Source organism: Piliocolobus tephrosceles, chromosome 10 (assembly GCF_002776525.5).
Source record: "Piliocolobus tephrosceles isolate RC106 chromosome 10, ASM277652v3, whole genome shotgun sequence".
NCBI lineage: Eukaryota > Metazoa > Chordata > Mammalia > Primates > Cercopithecidae > Piliocolobus > Piliocolobus tephrosceles.
In genome coordinates, this window is record NC_045443.1 from 71,506,299 (window position 1) to 71,518,204 (window position 11,906).

The 11,906-nt window shown below is 40.7% G+C and overlaps 1 pseudogene; it reads left to right on the forward strand.

Moving 5' to 3' along the window:
- Nucleotides 1–1,247: 1,247 nt before the first annotated feature.
- On the forward strand, nucleotides 1,248–3,147 carry LOC111552332 (annotated as a pseudogene).
- The last annotated feature ends 8,759 nt before the right edge of the window (nucleotides 3,148–11,906 follow it).

The window sequence follows — 11,906 nt, forward strand, 5'->3', positions numbered from 1 at the left end:
CATTATTCACAAAAGCTGCACACCTACAACCATCTAATATTTGATGAAGTTGACAAAAATAACCAAGCAGAGTTTTCGTAGTCAACTCGAGAGAACATATTGTCTCATATTTTGTAAGTCAGTTCAAATTTTACATTTCATGTACTTATATCTTGTGAATTTTCAGAGTCTGAGATAGATATGAACTCTTGCATAATATTTTACAATATCTCTAAAAATACTGATACTGTTCAGTGTTAATATTGTTATTTTATAACATGTAGATGATTAGTGATTGAACAATATAAGTATTTTTAGAGATGTTGTAAGACATTATGAAATAAAATAAAGATCTTCTTTATATTCCTTGTTTCAGGAAACTTTGTATCCCACTGTTACTAAGTAATCAATGCATGAGTTTAGCATTTCTAAATAATCAATGTATGTTTTTAGTGTTTAATTTTGGGCTTACCCACAGACATCTTCCCAATTCTTATTTGTTCTTATTATAATCCAAAGCATGGGTTTCTACATCTCTTTAACTGCCTTGAAAATATGTTTTTATATGTTTTTTGTACAGTAACATTTTATAAAATAAAATGATTTTTTTTCCCATAGAACTGCACAGTAGAGGCTGGGAGCACAGGCTCATGCCTTTAATCCCAGCACTTTGAGTGGCCGAGGCAGGAGGTTCACCTGAGGTTGGGAGTTGGAGACCAGCCTGGCTGGCACTGGGAAACCCCTTCTATATTAAAAATACAAAAAAAAAAAAAAAAAAAAAAAAAAATTAGCCAGGCGTGGTGGTGGGTGCCTGTAATCCCAGCTACTCAGGAGGCTGAGGCAGGAGAATCGCTTGAACCTGTGAGGCAGAGGTTACAGTGAGCCGAGATTGCGCCATTGCTTTCCAGCCCAGGCAACAGAGCTAGACTTCACCTCAAAAAAAAAAAAAAAAAAAAAAAAAAAAGAACTGCACTGTACAATATGGTGTCCATAAGTCACATCAAGTATCTAAATTTAAGTTAATTAAATTTAAATAAAAGTAAAAATTCAGTTCCTCATTTGCACTAGGCACACTAAAGTCCTCAATAGCTACATATGGCTTCTGATTACCATACGAGACTGTGCAGAAACATTTCCATACTTATATTAAATCAAAAATGACAAAGATGATTAAATAAGCATATAGGAAGATACTTCAGGTGCCCGTCATTGAATTCAACTAAGTATTGAAGATTGGAATGGGAGCATTTCCGGACTGGAAAAGTCTCAAGATGGACAACTGGGATGTTGCAAGAAAGGCTAACCGGTGGTTTCAGGCTGCTCCCCCTTAAATCTGGAAAAATGAACATGAACATCCTTCACCAGGAAGAGCTAATCGCTCAGAAGAAACGGGAAATTGAAGCCAAAATGGAACAGAAAGCCAAGTAGAATCAGGTGCCCAGCCCTCAGTCCCCACATCTTGGTGAAATCACAAATGTACGATGGTAGCTTCTCGCAGTAGTTTCTGAAGTTGCAGAAGGCACAGACCAGCACAGATGTGCTCCCCTCCCTTCCCCCCCGCAACCCAGCGGGCCCAGCGCCCCTCCCAGCAAGCTTACCCCAGCGCTGGGAAGAGGTCCCTCCTCATCAGCAGGCGGACAGGCCTGGGGCTGGCCAGCCTGCCAGGCCGGTGAAGAGCTACTCGCACGCCAAGCCAGCTGCCCGTGCCGCACCGCCCAAGTGTCTTCCAGTCCCCCGAGAAGGACGAGGACGAGGAGGAGCACTACGAGCAGTGGCTGGAGGTCAAAGTTTCACCCCCAGAGGGAACCGAGACTCGGAGTAATAGAGAAATTGGCCCGCTTTGTGGCAGAAGGAGGCCCCGAGATAGAAAAAGTAGCTATGGAGGACTACAAGGAAAACGCGGCATCTGCATTTTTGCAGGATAAGAATAGCAAGGAATTCCTCTACTACAGAAAGGTGACTGAGATAAGAAAGGAAGCGCAGAGGTCGCAGTCAGCCTCTCAGAAAGTGTCACTCCCAGAGGATGAAGAGGTCAAGAACCTTGCAGGAAAGTTGGCCAGGTTAGTAGCGGACTGGCATCCGGAGGTGGAAACCACAGCTCTCCAGAACAACCGTGAGAACCAGGCATTCAACTTTCTGTAGGAGACCAACTGCCAAGGATACAAGTACTACCGACAGAAGCGGGAGGAGTTCCAAGGCCGGCTCCACAGGCAGCCTCAGGGCACCCGACCGTGGCCTGAAGCGCAAGTCCCGTCCTGAGGCCCCGACAGGGTCCTCGCCTCAGGCCACCACCTGCCTCGTCTGGTCCCCAACTGCGTCTCCCTCCCCCTGTCCCCCAGCATCCCCGTTCCAGTCGCCCCAGGGAAGCCAGCCTCCTCAGCCACCGTGAAAAGGAAGCGGAAGAGCCCGCGGAGGCCAGAAAGGAAGAGCTCCCACCTGCTGAGCTGGTGCAGAGGGACATGGACACCTCTCCCTCGCCTCTGTCAGTTCAGGACCTCAAGGGGCTCGGCTATGAGAAGAGGAAGGCCGTGGGTCTAGTGGGCGTCACGGAGCTGTCGGACGCCCAGAAGCAGCAGCTTGAAGCAGCAGCAGGAGATGCAGCAGATGTACGAAATGATCACGCAGCACAAGCGAGCCATGCAGGACATGCGGCACCAGCACGGCTACCACAGCGACGAGGAGGTGGACAGCGAGCTGGGCACCTGGGAGCACCAGCTGCGGTGCATGGAGATGGGCAAGACCAGGGAATGGGCCGAGCGGCTGACAAAGCTGGGCCAGGGCAAGCATTTCATCGGAGACTTCCTGCATCCGGACGAGCTGGAGAAGTTTACGGAGACCTTCAAGGCCCTGAAGGAGGGCCGTGAGCCTGACTACTCAGAGTACAAGGAGTTCAAGCTGACTGTGGAGAACACCGGCTACCAGATGCTGATGAAGATGGGCTGGAAGGCAGGCGAGGGGCTAGGCTCAGAGGGCCAGGTCATCAAGAACCCCATCAACAAGGGCACCACCACAGTGGAAGACGTCGGCTTCAGCATTGACCGGCCGGCCGGCCGAGCTCTCCAAGGCGGACAACGACTACGAGAGTACGAGGCCTTCCGCAAGAGGATGATGCTCGCCTACCGCTTCCGGCCCAAACCCCTGTACAACCCCAGACGGCCTTACCACTGAGAGTTCCGGAAACACGTACGAGGGCCGCGCCCTGTAATATAGTCCCAGTGCTCATCAAAAAAAAAAAAAAAAAAAAAAAAAAATTGGAATGGGTGGAGGGAGACATTGAGGATTTTACTTTTTAATATTTATTATTTGCATATTCTGCCTGACAACTTCCCCATTGCTCACAAACTACCAAAAATCTCTCCTCTGACTCCTTACCCAGGAAATAAAGGAATCCCAGAACTCAAGGACAAAATGGGGAGTGCTACCCTGATGCAAATGGAGAAAGAAAATAACACTCTATCCATTTTCTGGTGCTATGGCAAAAGAAAAACGAGACAGTTATTAAATTTCTCAATACGTTATTCTGCCACATTTAATTCTTAGTAAATCAGCCTGCCACATCATGCACAGAAATAGATGTTGCTTTAACTCTCTATTGAATGCATGTAAGGTTTGTACTTGGTGGAAGGCAGGGAAAATGGTAGGCAAAGAGTGTCTTGTTCAGCAAAATATATATTAATAGACATTCCCTTGTGTACTATAGAATAAGTGAGTGAGGTACTTATAAAAGGTTGTTTCTGAGACCTCTAGAGCAGTGAGTTTTTATTCTGAGCTAATATAATGACCATCAAAGCCCAGCATTTATCCTCACACTCACACAAAATTGATCCCCAATTTTACATTTATTTTAACACACTACTCTGGATTACACCTTCATATAACAGAATGTTTTTATACATGAGAGGAATGGTCTCTTCTCTGCAATTTTGTAATGTTTGGTCTCCGCAACTCCCACCCCCTCCCTTTTATGTATTATACAGAAATTTCAGTTATTTGAATGAAATATCTGGGATCATTACATAAAATGGGTCTTTTCCATGTTTTGTTTTGTTTATTTTTATTTTTTTTGAAAATTTGAGGACAATAGACAATGAGACTTTCCACATTATAAAACAAATATGTAACTTCCAGAGTCCTCCCACCCGAGACTCCACCTCCTATTTTAGAGGGAAGATAAGCCAAACTAGTGTTTCAATCTTCACTCCTACCAATCCAGCCACATAAGCAGAAAACGGAGAGCTCTGGAGGAAGAAACTGAGTCTCTGTTCATGCTCAGCTCACTGGGATAATTGAAGGAAGCTCCATCTCAGAGAGATTAGAGATGTTTACTAAAGAGACATTGACATTAATCACTTCTGGTTGGATGTTTCAAAAGCTGTAGAAACCTTTAGGCCCATCCCAGAACTGCCACTGGATGGGAATATGGTAACGACATTCTTGAGAAACTGACATTTGTCTTTAGTTGTTTTAATATATATATATATACGAATATATATACTCATATATGAATGTATATAGTCATATATATGTATGTATATATTCATTCATATATATGAATATATACACACACACTATATACACACACACTACACACACACACACACTCAGTGTTTAGGGCCCGTTTTCCTTCTGAGGAATTTTGAATACAGTCTCCTGGGTGAGCCATGATTAGTAGGGCAAGCAGAAAGGGAAGCAGAGACAAAGGCCTAGCTGCATATAGGGTAAGAGATGCCATAAAAGTAGCTCTGCCAAGTTAGGATACACACTGTACAGTATGTATACCCTGAGGAAGGCAGCTTCAAAAGAGTCCATCAATACACCCCATGAAAAGACAACATTCTGATGCCAGCCAATAGAGAGAGAATGCTGGTGGACAAGTACTAGTATTCTCCATTTGCCTACACCAAAAGGATCTTATCAGAGTGGCTATGCCTGCCATGGAATAGTTGTAGAATACAGTATGAATTCTAAGAAACAAACAGACAAACAATAGCAAGAATCTTTTGAAAAACTAAGCAAACACTTTTGAAAAACTAAGCACATTTTTCAAAATAAATGTATTTGGTGTAGAACAGCTAGAAAAATTGTTTTTTTAAAAAATATTAATTTCTATTAAAATAATGTTGATAGTATTTTTTGTAAAAGCATGTAAAGTGGTAAATTAGTGATTTTTGAAGACTATTATTTCACATATTTATTGGAAAAATCAAGAATTTGTTCCAGTGAGCAGCAAAAAATATTTATCATTTAAAATGCTTAGAAACTGCAAAATAAGAATGAAGGTTTGTTGTTTGACCTTTTGTTTCAGTTGCCTAGGTTATTGGCTATGTTTTCAAATTATCCTTTTAATGTTTAAAGTATAGCTCTAGTTTTAAGTATATTAAATTTTATATTTTTCTCATTAGAAATTCTAATAAATTTGTAAATTGTATCTTTTTAATATTTTTATTAGTATTTTTGTAGTTTTGTATTTTAGTGGTTTTATTACCATCAAATGGAACACTTTAATTTACAATATAATGAATTTTTAGTAAATACTTAAGATCCATGCTTATTTTAAACACCTTGAAACATGTGAAAACATTTTTTTAATTTGTTAAATACCTACACATTTCAGTGACCTGTTTTCACGTGCAGCAAATAAACTCCTTGAAGCAACACAATTTACAGTGGTTATTTAAGATTATTACAAATAGGTGGAAGAAGAAAACAAAGAATATTAGCTTGTTAGAAGATAAAGTTTTTCAAAAGCAGAAATGTCAGTTCAACTCAAAATATTTTTACAAGTGTAGATTTTGCGTAGCATGGAGTCTGTGACATTTCAGTATATTTCCAGGTTCAGTAGGGCTTCCTGGTATAACCAATAATACCATGGCTATGATGGGTCTCTAACATCTGTAGAGAATCATTCCTCCATTCAGATTTATGTAAAGTCTATTGAGTTCTATGATAATATTTAGGAATGGCTTAATGTCTATCTACTACTTCTTGAGTTTTTGTAGAGCTTATAGAGTTAAAGTATAGAAGGGTAATGGATGATATTTCCTAGTAGAAAATCTTAAATTGAGCACCAATGTTAAATGGTTCAAAGTAAACAGTGTTCTTGAAAAGCAAATAGATCAAAGTATTATTTAAGCCAAACAAGTAAAAATTCTTATCCTAGACTGAGTTTTTTGCTGTAAGTATTTAGGAAAAGCATATTAAGTATATATACCTCGGGGGTAAGTAAACATCTTTTTCTGATACACAGCATGAAAAAAATATTTGGTGACAAAATTTAAGCAAGTTGGACATATGTAGAATTTTTATTGAAGAAACTTTAAAAAATTGACTTATTGATATGTTGCCCAAACAAGATGGGTGGTTATCCAATTTGTTTTGAAGATACTGCCCTTAAACTGCCCTCAATTAAAATAAAAGTGAAAATCTATTATCTTTGAATTATTTTCTATAAAAATTGATCAAATCAAATCACTTTTTGATTTTGTGCCTAAGCTTTTTTCTATTCAGTTTCCATAGTTAATTTAGGTCTTTTATTGTTTTGGTTACTTCTGTCCTTTTTTTCTTCATGCTTTATTCCATTTTGTTGATTAGGAAAATACCACTTTTATGAGCCACTATTTCTGTGTGCTTGGTACATGCTGGCACATAATACTAATTTTATAAGTAGACACTAAACCCTAGGACTAACTTAGTTTCAAAATCTGTAACATTTTACTTGGAATCCTTTGAATTTATTTTTATTAATTAATTAAGACACATTTAAGCATAATAAAAAGGAAAGGAAAATTGTTTTTGTAATAAATGAATAGCTCATGACAATCTGCTGAACATTTATTAGGTTACGTGTTGTCTAAAAACACAGTTGAGCTTGAAAGAGAGCATATTCATAAGCATTTTAAGAACAATTTCGGCCGGGCGCGGTGGCTCAAGCCTGTAATCCCAGCACTTTGGGAGGCCGAAACGGCCGGATCATGAGGTCAGGAGATCGAGACTATCCTGGCTAACATGGTGAAATCCCGTTTCTACTAAAAAATACAAAAAACTAGCGGGCGCGGTGGCGGGCGCCTGTAGTCCCAGCTACTCGGGAGGCTGAGGCAGGAGAATGGCGTAAACCCGGGAGGCGGAGCTTGCAGTGAGCTGAGATCCGGCCACTGCACTCCAGCAGCCTGGGCGACAGAGAAAAAAAAAAAAAAAAAAAAAAAAGAACAATTTCATATGGATTATAAGTGTTATATTTGAACAAGTATAACACTTATAATCCATATCTAAAAATTCGCGGCCTGGATTGAAAAGTTGATATCTGTTATGAACTGAATGTTTGTGTCACCTCCTCCATTCACATCAACAAATTCATGGGTTGAAGCCGTAGCCCCACCCCCTGCACTGTGAGGCTGTATTTGGAGATGGCAACTCTAAGGAAGTAATTAAGGTTAAATGAGGCCATAGGGTGGGGACTAATGGTAACATATGATAAAAGTAATGCCCTTATAAGAAGGGACCCCAGAGCTCACTTCTGTTGTCTCACTGTCTCTACTTTTTTTTTTTTTTTTTTTCCTCTCTCTCTCTACCACTCCTTCTCATGCATATACTAAGGAAAGCCCATGTGTGGACATAGGGAGAAAGTGTCAATCTTCACGCGAAAAGGAGAGCTCTCACAAGAAACTAAATCGGCTGGAACCTTGATCTTGGATTTCCAGCGGTCAGAACTGAGAGAAAAATAATTCTGTTGTTTAAGCAGTCTATATTTTTTATGGTACCCCAAGCAGGCTAACACAATATTCAAAGAAGGTATTCAATTCAGTTCAAAGCAATTCAATTCAAATATTTACTGTGAGGCTATTATATGCCAGATACTGTTCTCCTTTTCTAGGTGATTAGGATAGTTCGATCAGGGTGGGTACAGATAAAACTCAGTAGCTTCACAGTGGTTATATTCTAATGAGATAAAGCAGGGTAAAACTAAAATAACGTATGTGTGTTATGGGGAAAACGAAAGCAGAAAGGAAAATGAGGAGTGCTGCAAGTTAAAATAAGGTAGTCATGATGGGGCATCCATATTTAGAAACTTATACTTGAGCAAAGACTTAAAGTGGATGGAGATGCTAACCTGTACATATGTGGAGGAGAAGCACCATGGGCAGAGAGAAGAGCAAGTGCAAGGGTCGTGGGGTAGGAATCTAATTGGCAAGCTCAAAATTTAGTCAAGGAAGCCAGTATGACAAACATGCTATCTAAGAGAAGTTAATAGGAGTAAACATCAAAGAAGTAAGGAACATATGTGTGGGAATTTTCCAAATTTCATAAATACATTAAAGGGAAATATATGAGATGGCATTGTAAATTTTTTTAGAAAAGAAGAAACATAATCCAAATATGCTTTACAAGTGATCATTCTGGCTACAGTATTAAGCCTATACTCCAGAGGAAGAGATAAAAAATTGACGTGCTGTTTTAAAGACTTTTGCTATTAGAAACCTTGGACCAGAGAGTAAGTAGTGGATGGGTAAGTAAATGTCTGATTTTGTATATATATTTGAAGGGCAGCCAGTGTGTGAATTTAATGTGGTATATGAGACAGAGAAGGTAAAAAGAGACACCTGGGCCTATGAAACTACAGGAATATTGTTACCATCAACTGAGGTGTGTGGAAGACTGCATTTGACAAAATGAGGTGGGAAAACTGAGTGGAGGAGATCAAGTTTGAGATGTCTGTTAACTATCCAGATGGATTTGGTAGGTAGGTGTATTAGTCCATTCTCACACTGCTATAGGACATACCCAAGACTGGGTAATTTATAAAGGAAAGAGGATTAATTGATGCATAGATCTGTAGGGCTGGGAAGGCCTCAGGAAACTCACAGTCATGGCAGAAGGGGAAGCAAATATGTCCTTTTTTACATGGTGGCAGGAAAAAGAAAGGTGAGTGCCCAGTGAAGGGGGATGCCCCTTATAAAACTATCAGATCTTGTGAGAACTCACTCACTATAACAAGAACATAATACGGGAAACTACTCCATGATTCAATTATCTCCACCTGGTCCTTCTCACAACATGTGGGGATTATACGAACTACAATTAAAATGAGATTTGGGTGAGGATACAGCCAAACCATATCACTCTGCCCCTGTCCTCTACCAAATCTCATGTCCCCACACTTCAAAACACAATCATGCCCTTCCAACAGTCCCCAAAATCTTAACTCATTCCAGCATTAACTCCAAAGTCTAAGTCCAAAATCTCATCTGAGACAAGGCAAGTCTCTTCTGCCTCTTCTTCCTAAATACAATGGGGGTACAGGTATTGGGTAAATACACCTATTCCAAATGGGAGAAATTGGCCAAAACAAAGGGGCTACAGGCCCCTTGCAAGTCCAAAATCCGATAGGGCAGTCATTAAACCTTAAAGTTCCAAAATGATCTCCTTTGACTCCATGTCTCACATCCAAGGCAAGCTGATGCAAGTGGTGGGTTCCCACAGACTTGGGGAGCTGCACCCCTGTGGCTTTGCAGGTTATAGCTCCCCTCCAGGCTGCTTTCACGGCTGGGGTTGAGTGTCTGTGGTTTTTCCAAGTGCATGGTGCAAGCTGTTGGTGAATCTACCATTCTGGGGTATGAGGATGATGAGCCTCTTATCCAGTTCCACTAGGCAGTGCCCCAGCAGGGACTTTGTGTAGGGGCTCCAACCCCACATTTCCCTTCTGCACTGCCCTAGCAGAGGTTCTCCATGAGGGCTCTGCTTCTGCAGCAGACTACTGCTTGGACTTCAGGCATTTCCGTATAACCTCTGAAATCTAGGTGGAGGTTCCCAAACCTCAATTCTTGTCTTCTGCCCACCTGCGGGCCCTACACTATGTGAAACCTGCAAAGGCGTAGGGCTTGCACCCTGTGAAACAATGGCCTGAGCTGTACTTGGTCCTTTTTAGCCATGGCTGGAGCTGAAGCAGCTGGTGTGCAGGGGAACAAGTCCTGAGGTTGTACACGACAGGGGCACCCTGGGCCTGACGCATAAAGCCGTTTTTCCCTTGTAGGGCTCCAGGCTTGTGATGGGAGGGGCTGCAATGAAAGTCTCTGACTACCCTGTAGACATTTTCCCCATTATCTTGGTTATTAACATTTGATGCCTCATTACATATGCAAATTTCAGAAGCAGACTTGAATTTATCCCCAGAAAATGGGGTTTTCTTTTCTATTGCTTCATCAGGCTGCAAATTTTCCAAACTTTTATGATCTGCTTCCTCTTGAACACTTTGCTGCTTAGAAATGTCTTCCACCAGGTACCCTAAATCACCTCTCTCAAATTCAAAGTTCCACATGTCTCTAGGGCAGGGGCAAAATGCCTCCAATCTACTTTATTCCAGTTTCCAAGAAGTTCCACATCACCATCTGAGACCACCTCAGCCTGAACTTCATTGTCCATATCACTGTAAGCATTTTGGTCAAAGTCATTCAACAAGTCTCTAGGAAGTTCCAAACTTTCCCACAATTTCCTGTCTTCTTCTGAGCCCTCCAAATTGTTCCAACTTCAGTCTACTATTCAATTCCAAAGTCACTTCTACATTTTCGGGTATCTTTACAGCAGCACCCTATCACCCAGCACCAATTTACTGTATTAGTCTGTTCTCACGCTTCTATAAGGATATACCCGAGATTGGATAATTTATAAAGGAAAGAGGTTTAATTGACTCACAGTTCTGCAAGACTGGGAAGGCCTCAGGAAACTTACAATCATGGCAGAAGGGAAAGCAAACACATCCTTCTTCACATGGTGGCAGACAGGAAAAGAATGAGTGCCCAGCAAAGGGGGAAGCCCCTTACAAAACCATCAGATCTCATGAGAACTAACTCAATATCATACAAGCAGGATGGGGGAAACTGCCCCTATGATTCAATGATCAGCACCCGGTGTCTTTCATGATGTGGAGATTATGGCAACTACAATTCAAGATGATGTTTAGGCTGAGACACAGCCAAACCATATCAGTAGGCAATTGGATCTACAAGTATTGTATTCATAGTAGATGTAAATGTGGGAGTCTTCTCCATAAAGGCTTCATGAGATTGTCATGGAGTAAGTATAGACAAAGAAGAAAGGCCAGTGGTCCTCGACACTCTCCATATTAAAGAGCTGAAGATATAAGGAGAAACCAGCAAGTGTGGATGAAGAGGTGTGGTCAGTAATTGAAGAAGGAAAACATCAGTGGTGGTGTGTGGCCTTGAAAGCTAGAGAGTAAAAAGTTCTTGTAGGAAGGAAGTCATCGGTTGTGTCAAACAGAGCTGCAATTTGATGAGAACTGATAAATAACATTGAATTTAGCCATAGTGGTTGCTAATGGCCTTGTCAAGAAGATTTTCAGTGTTTGGGGGAAAATCTGACTAGAGTAGATTTAAGGGAAAAAAATCAGAGGATAAAGATTGGAGAGCTAAAGGATTTATAGAACAACATATAGGAATATGATAGTAGAACAGGTAATAATTCTTAGCTCTTTCTGTATTATATCGCAGCTCATTAAATTCTTACGGAAATTCCTAAGGCAGAGACACTTACCTCTCTTAAGATAGAATAGTGACTTGATAGGTGAAATATCATGCCACAGTGAAAAGTTAGAACTGCAAGGATTACACACAAATGACATTTGTCTGATGCATGACTCTCACATTCCAGGAGAAGAGAAAAAAAAAAATATTATTTACAAAATGCCATTTGAGTTCATTTTCAAAGAATGAAAAGTGGGGAGAGAATATGCTAAGTATAGATAGTGATGAGACAGGAAAAAGTAATGAAAGTGGTTCTTTATATGTGTTGGGTTTTTTTTTCCAGATTTACTTTCTTTTTTGCTTGATTTTCTTTAGCTCTGTTTTAATTTCCTGTAGATTTCTGACTATGAGCTTACAATAATTTACATAGTCTATGTAATCATTCTAAGAAAA